The sequence below is a fragment of the Ovis aries genome, chromosome 3, assembly GCF_016772045.2.
Source record: "Ovis aries strain OAR_USU_Benz2616 breed Rambouillet chromosome 3, ARS-UI_Ramb_v3.0, whole genome shotgun sequence".
Classification (NCBI taxonomy): Eukaryota; Metazoa; Chordata; class Mammalia; order Artiodactyla; family Bovidae; genus Ovis; species Ovis aries.
In genome coordinates this window covers 118,640,409-118,660,273 of record NC_056056.1, presented here as the reverse complement: position 1 = coordinate 118,660,273, position 19,865 = coordinate 118,640,409, and the positions used below count along the sequence as shown (strand labels likewise).

Genomic DNA, 19,865 nt, shown 5'->3' with positions numbered 1-19,865 from the left:
CGTACAACAGGGATTGGAAGACAGATTTGGTTTCAGGACTTGCTGCTAACCAGCTGCTGGTAACTCAGGGGCTTCCCTGGTAGTTCAACTGGTAAAGAATCCCTCTGCAGTGCAGGAGACCTCAGTTTGATTCCTGGGTCAGGAAGATCCCCTGGAGAAAGGATAGGCTACCCACTCCAGTATTCTTGGTCTTCCCTGGTGGCTTAGACGCTAAAAATCTTCCTGCAATGTGGGAGACCTGGGTTTGATCCCTGGGTTGGGAAGATCCCCTGGAGGAGGGCTTGGCAACCCACTCCAGTATTCTTGCCTGGAGAATTCCCATGGACAGAGGAGCCTGGCAGGCTACACTCCATGGGGTATCAAAGAGTTGGACATGAATGAGCGACTAAGCCAGCACAACTAAGGAAACTTGGACAAGTTTTTCAAAATCTGAGTATCATTTTCCTCAAATGTAAGACAAAGTTAATTTCAAAACTGACCGCACCTAACTCTCAAGTTTAATATAGGAAAGAAAATAATTTGTTTAGTACTTTGCAACTTGCAAAGTACTGTGAGATGGGGGACTATCAGCCTTATTCAGGCATCAACTTTATAAACCTTGAAGAACTATCATGAAAATAGTAACAAAAGCCATCACTTACCTAATGCTGCATAACAAATTATCCCCAAACTTTATGACACTCATAAAATCAGGATTAGGAAATTTGGGAAGGGCTCAGCCAGGCACTTTTCACTGAAGCTTTCTAATGGCTGCAGTCATTTCTGTTGAAGCTTATTCAGTCTTCTGAAGGCATAACTGGGGTTGGAGAATTTACTCAAGGTGATTCGCTCAGGGTTGGCAAGTTGGCACTGGTTATCAGCCCCCGCCCCTTTACAAATGGGCCACTGGGTTGCTTGAATGTCCTCACAGTCTGACAGTTGGCATCCACATAGCAAGCAATCCAAGAAACCATGGTGAAGTTGCATTACCATTTGTGACCAAGTCTCGGAAGTGACCCATGACCACTTCCTCTATGAACTCTGATTCAAATCAGCTGGTACCATAGAAGAGCATGAGTTCCAGTAGATGAGGATCACTGAGAGCCATTCAGGACGCTTACTACTGACTCTTAGCTGTTTATATTTTTCTACATGATAGATCGTCAAGCACTCTCAGACAGAGACATGGAAAGGAGAGATAAAACTCAAATCTGCCCAATGTAAGACTTACATGTACTGCATTGCAAGGAACCCAAGACAAGAGGATCCCTAAGAAGAGAAAGCAAACCAAATCATAGAAGAAACCTTAAAAAAGAAGATAGAGGAACAGTGGAAATAACTCACACCAGATGGTATGGTTTTCTGAGATTAGTCTAGCTCACAAATAGCTCAAAAGTGGTCCATGTTCAAAGATCTAGTGGGCTTCTACTTGAAGATACAATATTCATAAACTAAACAATTAACTATCATTTGAAGAGAGCATATGCTGTAAATATTTTATTCTGCTGGCTGTGCTAATGATTTTACTGTTTCCAAATATGTTATCCACCTTCCTTTGCTTTGCTTTTGTTGTTGTTTTAGTTGGTAAGTCGGGTCTAGCTCATTGTAACCCCATGGCCTATAGCACACCAGACTCCTCCATCCATGGGATTTCCCAGGCAAGAACACTGGAGTGGGTTGCCACTTCCTTCTCCCTTGCTCTGTGTTACAAGTAACTGAACCCTGTAGACTTTATTCTCAGATTCCCTTGCCTCTGGCTGCTTTCTACCAATGGGAGGCATTGGCTACAGACAAGTATATGGGGCAAAGAAGTCAAGGTATTTTTCCCCTTTCCTCTCTACTTCATGCAGCTTCTCCAGAAATAACTGGATCCTCTCCACATGTCTAACTCCCTCCAGACAGCTGCTTCCTGTGTGGTAGGAGCTCCCACTGGACAAGGTCTGTCAAGGTCTGGCTCTCACGAGGAGACACTGCCTCCAAGGCTTGGTTACCCTGATCTCCTTCCCAAGGCTTCTTGCCATGGTCATCTTCAGGATTGCCGCACTATTGCCAGTAGAGACTCAGTTCTTCCAGCATCCTCTCTCAAGCTAAGATAGGTGATGTGGGCTCTGGTTGTCTGACTTAGTCTGTCTGATAACGGGAAAGAACAGGTCAGAAATGGCCCAAATCTTGCTCTAACCGTGGCACAAAATGTCAGTCTAAAATTGATGCTGCTGCTGCTAAGTCGCTTCAGTCGTGTCCGACTCTGTGCGACCCCATACACGGCAGCCCACCAGGCTCCCCCGTCCCTGGGATTCTCCAGGCAAGAACACTGGAGTGGGTTGCCATTTCCTCCTCCAATGCAGGGAAGTGAAAAGTGAAAGCGAAGTCACTCAGTCGTGTCCAACTCTTAGCGACCCCATGGACTGCAGCCTACCAGGCTCCTCTGTCCATGGGATTTTCCAGGCAAGAGTACCATAGTGGGTTGCCACTAGACTTCTCCAAGTCTAAAATTGGGTAGAATAATTATGTAAAGGTCACACACCTACCAAAAAGAACTGGGCTACCCCACCTCCCACTGAGTTTCAACGTTCGTGTTTCTGTGGAGTTTGTTGAATGTTTGGGAGGACAGGAAGGAGAGAAGGATAATAGGCCATATTGATAGAAAAAACACAATGTGCCACGAACATGTACAGGCAGGTTGCTCTAAAGGTTCAGAGCAAGAAGAACATGTTGTACCTTCAGGAATCTGGATGGTAGGTACAGAGCTGGGAGTCTGAATAGGGCCTTGATGGATGAACAGATCATGAAAATTAAAGATGGGGATGACAATATTCCAGGAAGAACAGTTACAAACTTCAAAAGTTAAAAAGAAAAAAAGGGAGGGGATGGGTAGATGAACCTAGAGTCTATTATACAAATTGAAGTAAGTCAGAAAGAGAAAAACAAATATTGTATATTAACTCATTGGAAGGACTGATGTTGAAGCTGAACCTCCAGTATTTTGGCCACGTAATGAGAGGAGCTGACTCATTTGAAAAGACCCTGATGTTGGGAAAGACTGAAAGTGGGAGGAGAAGGGGATGACAGAGGTTGAGATGGCTGGATGGCATCACTGACTCGATGGACATAGGCTTGGGTGAACTCCGGGAGTTGGTGATGGACAGGGAGGCCTGGCGTGCTGCGGTTCATGGGGTCGCAAAGAGTCGGACACGACTGAGCGACTGAACTGACTGAATGAATACATATGGAATCCAGAAAAATGGTACTGATGAACCTCTTCAGGGCTGGAATAGAGACACAGACTTGCAGACGCAGCAGGGGAAGGAGAGGGTGGGACAAGCTGAGAGAGCAGCCCTGAAACATACGTATCACCATCTGTAAAGCGGATAGCTGGTGCGAAGTTGCCCTATAACACAGGAAGCTCAACCCAGAGCTCTCTGACAATCTAGAGGGGTGGGCTGGGGGGAAGGGTGAGAGGGAGGTTCAAGAGGGAGGGGACACGTGTCTACTTATGCCTGATTCACGCGGTATGGCAGAAACCACACAACACTGTAAAACAATTATCCTTCGATTAAAAATAAATTTTAAAAAAGATGAGAAATTTACTCTTTATAATGGATCCAAAGAATTCAAGGACTTAAGTAAAATTTGAAGAGTCCCAGTTGCTAGTTCTCATACACCCAAGATTTGTAACTAGTGTAAAAGTGACACCTCCAGTGTATGTGCAATGATAGGATAATTAGGGACTTTGCTTTGCTTACTGCCCAATCCAAGATACCTAATAATGTGCTTGGCATGGTGGGTGCTCAGCAAATACTTGTTAAATGAACTAATGAGGCACAGCCTTCATATCATAGTTCACAGGAACTATACAACTATTCACTCATTCATATTAGGGTCAGGCACATCCTAAGTGAAGACGTAATTTAAATGTCTTCCCCAAACATGTCACAAGAAGAAAGCATAGCATCACAAAACACTCTAACTCCATTATCGAGATAACTGCCAACACCTCTCAAAATGTGAGCTTTGAAGCACATGAGCCTGTGAGATCCCGAAGATTATTTAGTGCCACTCTTTTTTAAAGTACAATCTGGGCTTGGAGTCAACAGGATTCAACACTTATTCATCCCTTTAAAAATGTTCATACTAAAATGCAGCCCTAAGCAGGGGTTAATGGATCTTCTAACTGGAATGTCTTTCCAAACTTACACAGCTGCTCTGAGTGAAAACACCAGACTCCCAGATGCCAAGCTTGTGTGACAGAGATCTGGCACCAACTGAGTCTGTTATTCATTATTCCATTGTCTTACAACACACCCAGAAAACAAAGCCCTAGAGATGGTTGGTGGTTTTCCTGGCTTGTGAAAAGAGCAAAGGCCCAAAGAAGAAGAAATCCACCTGTGGGTAGGGACTTTTAATTGAAATCTCAAATACAATTTAAAGCTTCAGAATGCCACTTCTTGAAGTCATTGCTATTCTTCCCCACTGGGCACATCTTCACTTTGACTTTGTAAAGATGGGAAGTGTTCCATATATGCTGCAGCCCAGTAAATATGACAGCAGTGAGACATTAATAAATCCTGCCTTTGGAAAAAGTGTTTCTGATCATGGATACTTGCTCCAAGCCCATCTACTCCAATTAGTGAGATTTCATTTCTCACTTGGTCTATTTTTAACAAGCAGCTAAAAACCATATATAAATGAATATGAAGAAAGTTTGCATTCTTTGTAGTGGGAATGTCCATTCAACAAATGTTATTTCAAACAAGTGAGTGTGTGTGTGTTTGTACAGAAGATTTCACCGTAAAGGAATCTGATTCTTTAGAGTGCCCTTGACATCTGGGGAGAGGGATGTTGGAGGTTGAGAGGAGAGAGAAAAACTACATTGGTAATTGTGTCCGTGATATAACAGAGAAATAAAATTTATATGATGGTTGGGGTTACTGTTTTATTCACTAAATAGTGTCCGACTCTGTGACCCCATGAACTGTAGCCCACCAGGCTTGTCTGTCCGTGGATCTCCCAGGCAAGAATACTGGAGTGGGTTTCAATTTTCTTCTCCAGGGCATCGTCTTGATCAAATCTGCATCTCCTGCTTGGCAGGCAGACTCTTTACCACTGAACCAAGTGGGAAGTCCCTAGGGTTAGGGTATAGGTTACCAAACTATTGACTGAATTCTACATTGTAATCCTTGGGAAACAGTTTCGGTGTGTGTTTGTTTGTTTTCTGTTAATAAGAGATTCCATAAATGGGAACTGTAACACTCTAGGCAGCAGGCTAGAGCTGAGGAGATACTTTTATTTCTTACTCTTACCTAAGACCAAAGGATTTCATTTGCCATGTTTGGTTTAGTAGGGAAGAAAACACTCAGATGGCATGCTCAGAATTGGACCTTGTAGGATCGAGACTATAGCAGCTAACTAAGGTTCTGGAAATCCAGAATATTATAGGACCATGATCACAGCCATGAGAACCAACTGGCCATCAGTTACCACATATGATTCTAATGAAAAGTTTAAATATCTGAGGTTTGCTTGAGGAAGACTTTTAAGTTATATGATACCTATACCTATTTCTGTTCAACTTCTTTCCATAATATTTGAGATAAGTGGTGGTGTTCAGTCACTAAGTCATGTCCATCTTTTTATGACCATGTGGACTGCGCAGCATGCCAGGCTTCCCTGTCCTTCACTTTCTCCTGGAGTTTGCTCAAACTCATGTCCATTGAGTCAGTGATGCCATCCAACCATCTCATCCTCTGACGCCTGCTTCTCTTCCTGCCCTCAGTCTTTCCCAGCATCAGGGTCTTTTCCAATGAGTCAATTCTTTGCATCAGGTGGCCAAAGTATTGGAGCTTCAGCTTTAGCATCAGTCCTTCCAATGAATATTCAGGGTTGTTTTATATGAGTAGAATCTAAAAATGATTGTTCAAAATATTAGACACGCCCAAGCACACTGGGTAGAATATGTCTAGTTACCAACATGAGCATGGGCAAAATTTGACTAGTAAATAGAAGAAAGAATGTGTACTTTGTTAAGCTTTAAAATTTTTAAATCCATAGCAACACTGTGTGTATGATTACTTTATATCTTGCTAAACTGTTTCAGTGTATATAATTTTTTCAAAGCCTACCTTTAGTATTAATTTTTATAAGGAAACTTAACATGAGATACAAATATGGGGAACAGCTTACAGTAACCTTAAAAAGTGTCTAGTTGTAGTAACAGTCAGAGATAAATACTATTCAATTTAATTTATATATACTGCAGATTCTCTCTTTATGTATTCATCCCTTACCTTTCTAATCCCATTATTTTATCAATAACATATTTATTATTCTTGTCTTATAATAACTTCATTTTTGGTAAAAATTGTTTATCATTTTTGAAAAATTATAGCAGTACAAGTACATTTTTTAACCCCAATAGCCTAGAAATAACCATTATTGAAATGGGAATGAATCCCACCAACTCTTGTGACAAGGAAAGTTCAATACATCACTTTATTATTTCTAAATTAATTACAAGTATATAAAACTGGGTTCCCTGGAACCAAATGCTAAGATGGCATTTGAGGAGCAACATATTTCTCAGGGATCAGCACATATGAAGGGAAAGGGGAAGAAGAGGCATCGAGCAGAGGAGAAGTTCGATTGTGGAGGACGCCTGGGGAAAGCCTTGGCCAACCCAGCAGGGAATCCTAGGGTGAGTGGTGCCTGAGGAGGGTCCTGCTTGACGCCCTCCGAAGCCCACTCCATGAGGGAAGGCGCTCTGGCCCCAGCAGGAGTGTGACCCAGGCACGGGTCTCCATGCCGCTGTGGCTGTCCTCGACGGAGCTGGGGGCCTCAGGCTGTCTGCTGACTACATCCCTCCCTGTCAGCTGGGCAGTGAGTCCTTCCTTGGAGCCAAATCTGGGCAGAATGTCTCCATGCCCACCACAGCAGGAGACTATTCCAGTCTTCCCATAAAAACATGGCCAAGGAGCCAACTCTTCTAATGGTGTCATCAAGCCCAAGAATTAAATCATCTCTTGAAAGTAGCTTATGTACGCCTGTGTGCAAAGTTTCTACAGCCATGCCTGGCTCTTTGCAGCCCCATGAACTGTTGCCTGCCAGGCTTCTCTGTCTATGAGATTCTCAAGGCAAGAACAGTGGAGTGGATTGCCATGCCCTCCTCCAGGGGATCTTCCCAACCCAGGGATCGAACCAGTGTCTCTAACGACTGCTGCACTGGCAGGCAGTTCCTTCAGCACTACCGTCACCTGCGAAGCCCAGGTTATGTGCAACATCCAACAAAGTACATTCAGATTTGCTCTCGCATCTTCCCTCTAGTTAATTGCTTTAAATAACTTGTTTATCTTGTAGTTTTAGAACTGAATCTCTGTATCTACGGCATAGGGATACTTTAAAAAAAAAAAAATTATCTGCGAAGCAAATTCCTATTTGCAAGAATTGCTAATGTTATGTAAAATTACAGACTCAAAGTTGGAAAAGACCAGAGAGCTCATCTTGTTTTACCTCTATGAGCCAGGGCTCTCAGATGTAAAGTCTCTCCTCCGGATTTAGCTGGTAGTAGAACAAGGACAAGACTTATCTCTTAATTCCTAATATAATTGCTATTTTATAAAAGATAAAGTGGGTTCTTAGTTTCAGAAAATGTATCCCACCAGGGGTATGATATTTCAGAGTTTATTATGATAGCTTTCGTTACAAAAACTACCTCTTGAATAGGTGATTTCCAAAGAACGAAACCATCTTAGATGTGATCTTATGAAAAAGATGAGCTGTAAGTCTGCTCTAAGAAATTTAACAACATCTAAACTCTACAGAGACTTGGAATTCTCACAAATGATATTTTATATTTAATTCAGGGTATCCTTGTTAGGTAATTTTAAAAAATTGAGAATAAATTTGAATCTCTTCTTTGGTCTCTCAATAAGAATTCTATAGCTACTTATGTGAAAGCAACAATGTTAGAAAAGGAAAAAACCCTCACATCCTAGCAGGTCTAGCACTGGCAGCTTTAGACTTACATATACTTACTCCTCTTGGCTGCGCTCTGTGCGTTGTTGCAGCTGCCTGCGATCAAACTGCCAACATCCGCTGGATCATGGAAAAGCAAGAGATTTCCAGAAAAAACATCTATTTCTGCTTTATTGACTATGCCAAAGCCTTTGACTGTGTGGATCACAAGAAACTGTGGAAAATTCTGAAAGAGATGGGCATACCAGACCACCTGACCTGCCTCTTGAGAAACCTATTTGCAGGTCAGGAAGCAACAGTTAGAACTGGACATGGAACAACAGACTGGTTCCAAATAGGAAAAGGAGTACGTCAAGGCTGTATATTGTCACCCTGCCTATTTAACTTCTATGCAGAGTACATCATGAGAAACGCTGGGCTGGAAGAAGCACAAGCTGGAATCAAGATTGCTGGGAGAAATATCAATAACCTTAGATATGCAGATGACACCACCCTTATGGCAGAAAGTGAAGAGGAACTAAAAAGCCTCTTGATGAAAGTGAAAGAGGAGAGTGAAAAAGTTGTTTTAAAGCTCAACATTCAGAAAATGAAGATCATGGCATCCGGTCCCATCACTCCATGGGAAATAGATGGGGAAACAGTGGAAACAGTGTCCGACTTTATTTTGGGGGGCTCCAAAATCACTGCAGATTGTGACTGCAGCCATGAAATTAGAAGACGCTTACTCCTTGGAAGAAAAGTTATGACCAACCTAGATAGCATATTCAAAAGCAGAGACATTACTTTGCCAACAAAGGTCTGTCTAGTCAAGGCTATGGTTTTTCCAGTGGTCATGTATGGATGTGAGAGTTGGACTGTGAAGAAAGCTGAGTGCCGAAGAACTAATGCTTTTGAACTGTGAAGTTGGAGAAGACTCTTGAGAGTCCCTTGGACTGCAAGGAGATCCAACCAGTCCATTCTGGAGGAGATCAGCCCTGGGATTTCTTTGGAAGGAATGATGCTGAAGCTGAAACTCCAGTACTTTGGCCACCTCATGCAAAGAGTTGACTCATTGGAAAAGACTCTGAAGCTGGGAGGGATTGGGGGCAGGAGGAGAAGAGGATGACAGAGGATGAGATGGCTGGATGGCATCACTGACTCGATGGACGTGAGTCTGAGTGAACTCCGGGAGTTGGTGATGGACAGGGAGGCCTGGCGTGCTGCGATTCATGGGGTCACAAAGAGTCAGACACAACTGAGCAACTGAACTGAACTGAACTGAACTGATACTTATTCCTGGAGAAGGGCATGGCAACTCACTCCAGTATTTTTGCCTGGAGAATCCCATGGACAGAGGAAGCTGGTGGGCTACAGCGCATAGGGTCGCAAAGAGTCGAACACGACTGAAGCGACATAGCATGCATACTTGCAACTAGAATCCCAGAGAACAGGGGGTAATTCTCTCATCCAAATACTAACCAGGTCCCACCCTGCTTAACTTCTGAAATCAGGTGCATTCAGGGTGGTATGGCTGTAGACAGAATGGGGTAATTCTTTCTTCCACAAAGTCTTAGGAAAACCTCTAATTGATCTGAGTCATGTGCCCCACACAGCCCTGGAGCTTGGGATGCAGTCAATACCACCCAAAACAACTGGGCAAAAAATGAAGGAAGAATAATTCCATAAAGAGACACTGAGTATTAATAAAACATTCACCAAATAGCTTGTAGTTCGGGTTGTCTCTCATGTACAGCACAACTCTAAAACAAACAATATGCAAATTTCACATATCACCCAGGGGAAGGAAGAAACCTTCTAATCTAAAAGAGATCAGGCTGCAAGACAGAGGGCTGAACATTAAATAATTCTGAATAATCACATAAACACAATATTATCCAGAGAGCCTGTGACACTATTCATCCCCAGAAAACACATTACTGTTTATTATGATTATACCTCATTTAAATTTTGATTCGATCACTTCCTATTTTGAGTTTTTTTAAAAAACTAATTAAACAAAGGAGGGATGTTATTAGCTAATGTAACAGACAAGAACAGGGCTTGGTTTCAGACAGAACTAGGTCTTGGGCTCAAATGTTATGTGGATTTTATTTCTCTCCATATCTCAGATCCACTTTCTCTTTATTGGCTTTAGAAGTGTCCTGAGGCAGAAGCACATCATCTCTGATGGGCACAACTTGAGTCATGCACCATCCTTGAACCAATCACTGGACCACAGGGATGTGGTACTTTGGTCAGACTCGAGTTATCTACCCATTCAGGAAGTCAGGGGCTCAAGTCATTTTATTCACACCACATTGACAAAGGCTATGCGAAAGGGATGTGGCATCAACAAGAGGAAAAGAAGAGATCCTTCTGTAGTCTAAACATCCTTTTCACATTCTATGAACAGACATGGCGTAGCATCCTCAAAATGACAGGAGAGGATGAGATCAAGGGTTTAGATAGAAAGATTTTGTAAGACTTAAACTGTTCAGCCACATAAGGATAGGAACTTTTAAAAATCTGAAAGGGTGAAGCAAAAACCTCTGGGTCACCAATGACAAGAAAAAAAAAGCTTTCAGCACAATTTACACTTATGTCCTTTGATCCCTTGGCTGCTCAGACTAAACCTATTTCCATCCTTGAGTTTTAATATCTTTCCACTTGGCTATAAATTCAGATATTTACAGCTCTGTGTTCTTTTCATGACTTCAAATTTGGTGCCTCTCCTGGTCTCTCAAATCCTAGCATTCTTGATCCTTTGATCTATCCTGGTTTCTAGGTACCCTGTCAACAACAACTGTCCCTCAGCGCCTCTTCTTTGAGATCTTAATCATCTTACCCTACAATTATTCTCTATCATCTCTCTCCAACCTCCATCTGACCATGGACAGCAGGAATCATTCTTCCTGTAAACTACTAATATATGTTATTATCTGAAAAAGACTTGAAGTTTTAGGATTCTGGCAGGATTATCCTTGGGAAAGAATGAAGGTACTTCTTTTGCATGTATGCAAGGTACAGAGGCAATACAATCATATAGAGGAATGTTCAGGTGGAGAGGGGTGGGAGGATTCATGTGGCACAGCCTCCATTTTCTCAGAAACAGATGCTCTGAGAAATGGAAGAACTGTCTGCAGAAACAGCTGTGGAGAAGTGGTAGGTAATCCTTCAGATGGCTGAAAATATTTCTGAGCTGCCGTGAGATCCCAGCTGAGGTCATACAGCATGAAAATATGTAGCAGAAGGAAATGTATGGCATTTTCCTTCTCTTGGTATTTGAAGATATTTTTAATATCTGCACATGTGCATAAACTCCATTAATATTTATACCAGTTGAATAGTACAATCACTTGCCTTCTAGGTTGGTAAAATCATCAATGAATCACTGGTAAATTGAGTCTAAAAATAAGTTTGTGATCCTCAAACAGTTTTCATCAGAAAGTTGTGCAGAAACACTTTTAACACAGTGTTTTGTTTTGCTTTATCTTATTTTATTTGAAAAAGTTAGAACCTGTAAGCTTGTTTTGTTGTTCAGTCACTCAGTCACGTTCAACTCTTTGCGACCCCATGGACTGCAGCACGTCAGTCCTCTTCCCTGTCCTTCACCATCTCCCAGCGTTTGTTCAAACTCTTGTCCATTGAGTCGGTGTTGCCATCCAATCATCTCATCCTGTGTCGTCCCCTTCTTCTCCTGCCTTCAATCTTTCCCAGCATAAGGGTCTTTTCTAATGAGTCAGCTCCTCATACCAGGTAGCCAAAGTATTGGAGCTTCAGCTTCAGTCCTTCCAATGAATAATCAGGATTGATTTCCTTTAGGATTGAATGTAAGCTTATAATCCTTTAGTAATAATTCTTCAACCCTTGTGTTCATGAGAGAGATTCTGATTCAGCAGGTCAGCATCAGAAATACTAAATGTATGTTATTAAAAGCACTCGATGAATCTGTGAGAGCTGTTCCCTTGATAAGACTCCAGAAGCATGGTCTATGTAGAGGAAAAGGCATAGTATCTGTCAGTCTATAGAGTCTCTGTGCTGCAATTAGCCCATCAATTTGTCCTTCCCACCAATTTATCCTAATGCCGGAGGGTCAAATTTACCCTCTTTCTGTTTCAGTGAATACAGTATATTCCACCAGCCTGCAGAAATGGAACATGGTTCCCAGTAATTAGCAAAGCAGTTCAAATGGCAAACAGTATTTACAAAGGAATCAAAAAATAATAATAAGCAAAGCTAAAAGCCTTGGGCATCACGGTTTAATGATTGGAAGACAGGGGCCTCTGTTAATGGATTGCATTTTATAACCACAGTCTAATGAGGAAATTCACCTTAAAGGATTGCCCAAATTCCTACACATGAATTTCTTAGAAGTGATAAAGTAATAGTGAAGATGATGGCATATTTTAAATACAAGAGCTTATGATAAATGTGACTCATAATACAAAGCTGGAGATACTGAGTCATAATTTAACAACCTTAAGAAGAGGGAAAGCGGCGACTGTGATGAAACATGTATTATGAACTTAGAATAATAACTCAGATCACCTGTCTAATATCTCTAGCTGAAAGATATTTAGCCAGGATCAGGGAAACCTTTGCTCTCTTAGTTTGGGGAGCATAGAACGAGTGGAAAGCTGCGCATGTTCCCTGCAGTGGGAAAGTAATAGAATTTAGATTCCAAATAAGAGGAAAGAGAAGAGACAGGATATGGCTCATTTTTTAAGGGACTGGACAATATTCATTTCACTCCATCATTTCTAAGTACAAGTATGCTGCTCTGGACGGTTCCTCTTTGATGTATCTAAAATCCAAAGTGAATACAGAAAAAGGTAGAGATGGGTTCTGACCAGCCGTGGAACAGGGTTGAAGATGGAATGGAGTCAAGATGGGAATAAAGGAAGTATATTGATATGCTCGTCTTTCCCTAATCTCCTAATCCAAACAATTAAAACCCAGTAGGAATTTCCTGTTATAATTTGTTAATTCATTCAGTTATTTATTCTATAGTCTTTAGAGAATACCTATTATGTACTGTGGTTTGTTAAGCTCTCGTCTAAGGAAATACATCATTCCTTTTCCATTTTACAAATGAGAAAAAAACAAAATGCAGGCAACAAAAATAGAACAAAAATGTTTTCATTAATAGAGAGGGAGAGAGACAGAGACAGGAGACAAGGAGAGAGGAAGAAAGGGAGGGGAAAGAAAGAGAGAGAAAGAGAGAATGCCGTCTTAACGTGAAACATATATTTAACTCCATGGGCTTATGGGGTGCTAAAGACTTAATAGTTGTGCAATCTATGATACATTCACTAAATAGAACATTATGTGCACAGTCAGTCATGTCTGATTCTTTTGCAACCCCGTGGACTGTGGCCTGCCAGACTCCTCTGTCCATGGGATGCTCCAGGCAAGAACACTGGAGCAGGAAGCCATTTCCTACTCCAGGGTATATTCCCAACCCAGAGATCAAACCCTTAAAATGTGATGAAAAGCATAAATAATGTTAAAGTTCTTATAATATCATTGAAAAATTTAAAAGATATAACAAAGTACAAATATATGTTAGAAGATATATAAAGGCAAAGGAAATTAATCAAACTATTAACACCGGATATATTTAGGTTAGTAGGCCTATGGACATCCTTCTTCATTCTCTTTTTCTTCCTATTTTTATGTGTTTCCAGATTTCCTTTTATGGAAACAAAATGTATGTACTAGAAAGTGTCTAAATTTGGCTACTTTTAAAGTCTCCATAGACTAGTACTTGTTCCTCTTGAATTTTTGTTACTGCTCTTTATAAATAACAGTTACACATTCTAGACTGGGTTTCCTCTAGCCTTTTAACCAAACAATACATAATGTATCTGTCTATCTATTGCGTGTGTCCTTGTAAACCATTAAATTATCATCTTATAACTACTACTTAATAGGAGAGAGAGCCACAGTTCTACTAAGGTTGTAAGACTGTGATGCAGTAAGCTTTGTTTTCTGTATCTGGTGTTACTCTATGTTATTTGGAAATTATAATTTTAAGAAAGATTACCTAACAGCACAACATAAATTATTTGAGTGGCTTTGAGGGTGACTAGTATTCATGTGTGTTAATGTGTGGATTTCTTAATATGAATGGAATATTCAGAAGCATGCGTTCCAATAAATATTTAACATTTTGACATATAGTAGAAGTTGAAGATAACCACATTTGGTTCAAGACTCAGTGACTCCCAGTCCTTCATTTACTATTCTGAGTATTAATTTTAACATTAAATTAATGGAAACTCATTTATTTATTCTGGGTGGAGAATTGGTGGTCAAAATTAAGATGATGATTTGAGCTACCTATCAAAAATATTTTGAAAGTGCAGAGAGATTTATAAAATATAAATAGAACAAAATATTTCAAATACTTGAGAAATGATCATTTGTATATATTTTATGGATTCTATTTGCCAACAAAGGTCCGTCTAGTCAAAGCTATGGTTTTTCCAGTAGTCATGTATGGATGTGAGAGTTGGAACCTAAAGAAAGCTGAGCACCGAAGAATCGATGCTTTTGAACTGTGGTGTTGGGGAAGACTCTTGAGAGTCTTTTGGACTGCAAGGAGATCCAACCAGTCAATCCTAAAGGAAATCAGTCCTAAATATTTTTTGGAAGGATTGATGCTGAAGCTGAAACTCAATACTTTGGCCACCTGATGTGAAGAACTGACTCATTGGAAAAGACACTGATCCTGGGAAAGATTGAAGGCAGGAGGAGAAGGGGATGACAGAGGATGAGATGGTTTGATGGCATCACTGACTTGATGGACATGAGTTTGAGCAAGGTCTAGGAGTTGGTGATGGACAGGGAAGCCTGGCGTGCTACCGTCTATTGGGTCACAAAGAGTCAGACATGACTGAGTGACTGAACTGAACTGAACTATGGATTCTATTTATAGCCCCACCCACCATAGCTGGGGCCTAGTAAACATCTTTAAAGTAAGTTTAATTTACATTGTTTTTATCTTAGTTTGATTCAGCAGAGCTATATTAATAAAGCAGAATAACAACATTCAAGATAGAGGTGCTGATACTCCATTGTATGTACATGAGTGTGCAAGTGTGGTTGTGTGTTTGAGAAAGTGTGTACACCTTTCCATGACATGTGACAAAGCATACGTCTCTGAGGGTAGCTTGGGAGAACTCTAGTCTCGTTTTCTCATTTCCAGCAAACCCTTTTCTATGCTTTTCACATGCAACATGGATGTTTACTTAATTGTTTGAGAAATTCTATGCAAATATAGATTCACAATTCATCTCACCTCTTTCTCAAACTAGATGACCAATTCTAAGACTTAGAAATATCATGTAAGTGAAAATTCTGGAGCTGCCCTCCCAGGGCAATCAAGGGGCTCTGAAGACTCTTCCTGCCTTTGCTTCTATTACCTTCCTGGATATTAGGTAGAATTTTAGTGTATTCCATGGATATAGTTTTTCTTTGTTTTAAATTGAATGATAGTTGATTTACAATGTTGTATTAGTTTCAGGTATACAGGATATATACACACACATATATTATTTTTCAGATTTTTATCCCTTACATGTTATTATAAAATTTTGAGTATAGTTCCTTGTGCTGTACAGTAGGTGCTTGTTGGTTATCTATTTTACATTTAGTAGAGAGTATATGTTAAACCCCAACCTCCTATCCTAAACCCCAACTCCCTATTTTCTCCTTTGGTAACAGTAACTTTGTTTTTTACATCTGTGGGTCTATTAGCATTTTGTATTAATAAACAAGTTCATCTTATCATTTTTTAAAGCTTCACATATAAGTGATACCATATGATACTTGTTTTCCTCTGTCTGGCTTACTTTACTTGCATGATAATCTCCAGGTCCATCTGTGTTGCTGAAATGACATTATTTCAGAATGACCACCATCCAAAAGTCTACAAATAATGAATACTGGAGAAGATGTGGAGAAAAGGGAACTCTGTCATACTCTTGGCAGCAATGTAAACTAGTGCAGCCATCATGGATGACAGTATGGAGGTTCCTTAAAAAACTAAAAATAGAGCTACATATGATCCTGCAATCCCATTCCTGGGCATATATCTTCAGGAAACCATAATTTGAAAAGATATATGCACCCCAATATTTATTGCAGCACTATTTACAATAGCCAAGACATGGAAGCAATCACAGCCACATTTTTGTATGGATATGCATTCCACTCCTAAACTGTAGTTGTGAAAGAAATCAAATTAAATCTCACTCTGATCTTCCATCCTGCCAGAACAGCAGAAAGTCAGTATAAAACACTATTGTTGTGGGGAGGAGGTGGCGGAGTTGTCATTTCTCAGAATCCCACAAAAATTCAAGAAACTTATATAATGCCTCAGAAATGAAAGAGGGCACTTCAGTTCAAAGTTTTCCATTGATTTCATTCATTCAACAAATACTGAAAACTTGCTAACGGACAGGCATTGTTCCAGGCACTAAAGACACATTAGTGAACGAGGCACCACCATCCAGATGCCCTTGGTCCTTTCCAGGCAGGTAGCTCTGTGGCTCCAGTGCTGGTGGCTTTGCTGATGCTGGCTGACCTGAGGCCAGGGTCCAGCTCCTGTAAGTCTGCTTTTCAAGCATCCTCCACTAAGGCCTTGTTTGCTCCAGATATTACTTCCACCCTCTCTCTTATTTGTCTTTTCTCTCTTCCTCCTCCTCATTCTATACCAAACACGCTCTTGCCAACTCTTCCTCTGATATGTTTCCAAAGCTCAGAAAACAGATTATCTGTAAGCAACATTTGCTTTTTGTCCTCTAACACAAACCTCCTCTCTAGCAAGCTGGCACAAAACTCTGGCTTGGAAGGAGGTACAGTGGGAAGGTAAAGAAGAAGAAAGAAACATAAGCTCATATGAGAATTACAAACACTGAGGGAAGTGTGGCGGGGTCTTAGAGAGACCTTACTTTCCCAAAAGCTGTTCACCTTTGGCTTTCCAGAAATATTTTCTGTTTACAAATTCAATCTGACCCTTTATGAAATTGAGTTTATGTTTGCAAGAGGTGAAAGGATTTAAGGTCAAGTCTCAAGAGTTTTATCTAGGTTCTAATATTTGTGTGATTCTAAATCTTATCTCTGTAATCTGATCTAAACAAAAAAATAGATGAACCAGAAATATTCTGGACTTTTAAAAGTCTATTTTTCCTATTAAAGCTTCCTATATCCTGTATTCTTTATGAATTCTCTATAACCTGGACATATTTAATGCAATTATTAGGGATCAAAACAACTAAATATAAGAGAACAACATTCATAGTTACTCCTGCAAAAAAAGACATCATATCTACTTCATTTCCATCTCAGGGGATATTCAGTCACTGAGTGAAAGGAAAATCAAACACATCAGAGGAAATGTTAAGAATGCATGCTACTCAAGGCAGTCTCTGATAGTTTAGCTCTTAGAGAATCAAAAGCTAAACTTTGGGGTTTTGAAGCCAGCACTTATTTGAAAGTCTAGACATCAATGAGCTGATGTGAGAAGGAATATAATTTGGCCTTGGAATGGAATAAATAGCAGTGCAAATAAATGAGGAGGCATAAACTCTATAATTTGCCCAACTTTCTAAATCATCTTCACAGCTACTTTCATGGAATATATAATACCTTTTAACTTTGACTTTGAACAGCTTTGGCATTTCTGAACTTTAGGGTGACTACTGATTACTCAAATCCTAAATTATATATATTCTCTTCTATTTATCTTTTTTTGCCAGTTTCTGGTTCAGAAGAAAGCCTTGTACAGGGAGTAGATATCTCTTTCTGGAAAACAATGTATTCTTGCCCTTTCTCTACTCCATGCCACCCTGACCTGAAACACTTCCTTGTCTTCTTACCTGTCTGTGCCCCCTTACAATCCCCTTCCCTGCAACCCTTGGCAGGAACCCATATTTCATTTCCAGTACTACACACTACGAGAGTAATATATATGAAAATGAAACAAAAATTCCTTTAATGCATTCTGGCTAAGAGATTCGGTAAGTTCAAAGATTTATTACCCTGGAAGGCAAATGCTTAAGAGTTCTCTTTTCAAATAAAATATCTATGGAAATCATATATTTGCTTTGGAATTATTTGTATGCTAATCATTTACATCTATCTGGATGTGAGTTTTAAGAAGAAAATCCACAACTCTGTCTCTGCCATGGTGGTGAACGGAAAGGATGGGGTGGAGTGGCTGATTTGGTCTTCTGTAAATTTAGCAGTAGCATAGGTGTTCCAGATCAGGGGTAGTGGTCACTTTACTACCAGTGAAGTACTTCTGAGACTCAGTTTTTGCTGGAATCTGGTCTATGGAGTATTTAAGTAATACTACTTGAAACTGTTTACATTTCTAAAGAAGCTAACAGTATTTCTTCTTCCTCTGATCCTTTGTAGAAAGGTAGAAAGAAGAAATCAGAGGGTGAGAGGAGAGAAAGAGGAATAAGTGTGATTAAACATGTACTGTACAATGAAATTTTCTAGGTATTTTCATAAGGCATCAATGCATAAATATGTATAATTTGGGGTTAGATTTATGATATTACTTACATTTTTGGAAGCTTCTTTTGACTCTGAAAGCCTACAATTTCACATAAGAGCCTGAAATATTAATTTACATGCATAAGCATATTAATTCACATGCATAAGCATATTAATCAACCTCTGGGTCAAAATGACCTAGAGTAAATACAGTGAAGCTGAAGTGGATCAGATTTTTCTTTTCAAAATCATTCTCAATAATTAAAAACATCCACTTCTCAAAGTAAAAGAAAATCTAATTCTTTATAAAAATTTAAATGCATGCCATAGGCTCTGCATCTAAAACAGAAAAAGCAAGGTTTTGGTTTTTTAAATTAAAATAATAAAACTATATATTGAGTTCTGATTATACTGAGGTCTGTACCAATCTTCCCTTCATTATTACAGCCTAAGAGAGATACAGTTCCCTTCACTTTACAAGGAGGTGCCAGAAATATCTAAGGTCTCATGAATATTATCTAACAGTCAGTCTATAGTCCTAGCCAAGGGCCACACAACCTTAAAGATTTTTTTTTTCTTTCTAAAAAAAAAAAACATATTTTCAACTGGAGGATAATTGCATTACAATATTTTGTTGGCTTCTGCCATACGACAATGTGAATCAGCCACAAACAGACATATGTCCCCTCCCTCCTGAACCCACCCCATGCCACCCCTCTAGGTCGTCACAGGGCACTGGGTTTGGCTCCCTATGAATGTGCAGCAGCCTCCCCTGGATGTCTGTTTTACACATGGTCGTGTATATGCCACGGTAGTAGCCTTTTACACAAGGTAGTAGCATATGTCAATGCCACTCTCTCAATTTGTCCCACCCTCCCCTTCACCCATATGGCTGCTGCTAAGTCGCTTCAGTCGTGTCCAACTCTGTGCGACCCCATAGACGGCAGCCCACCAGGCCCCACCATCCCTGGGATTCTCCAGGCAAGAACACTGGAGTGGGGTGCCATTTCCTTCTCCAATGCATGAAAGTAAAAAGTGAAAGTGAAGTCGTTCAGTCGTGTCCAACTCTCAGTGACCCCATGGACTGCAGCCCACCAGGCTCCTCCATCCACGGGATTTTCCAGGCAAGAGTACTGGAGTGGGGTGCCACTGCAAAACAAACAAACAAAACAAAAACTAGGAACAAAACTACCATATGACCCAGCAATCCCACTTACTGGGTATATATCCTGAGAAAATCGTAACTGAAAAAGACACATGCACCCCAATGTTCATAGCAGCTCTATTTATAATAGCTAGGACGTGAAAGCAACCTACATGTCCATCAGCAGGTGAATGGATAAGAAGTTGTGGTACATATATACAATGGAGTATTGCTCAGCCACAAAAGGAGTGCATTTAAGTCAGTTCTAGCGAGGTGCATTTGTTAT

The 19,865-nt window shown here is 40.3% G+C and overlaps 1 protein-coding gene across 3 annotated transcripts in view; it reads right to left on the bottom strand.

The window, feature by feature from the left end:
- Window positions 1-6,439: 6,439 nt before the first annotated feature.
- Window positions 6,440-19,865, bottom strand: part of METTL25 (methyltransferase like 25) — a 255,197-nt gene continuing 241,771 nt past the window's right edge. Inside the window, exons 13-14 of one of the 3 annotated variants that reach the window (XR_009599880.1) lie at window positions 18,505-19,584; window positions 6,440-11,915 (exon numbers count right to left, since the gene is read on the bottom strand). The gene's annotated coding sequence lies outside the window, so the exon portion shown is untranslated. Of the gene's footprint in view, window positions 12,069-15,485; window positions 19,585-19,865 lie in introns of those variants that run through there. The other 2 variants (XR_009599881.1, XM_060412501.1) reach the window with 2 other exon arrangements.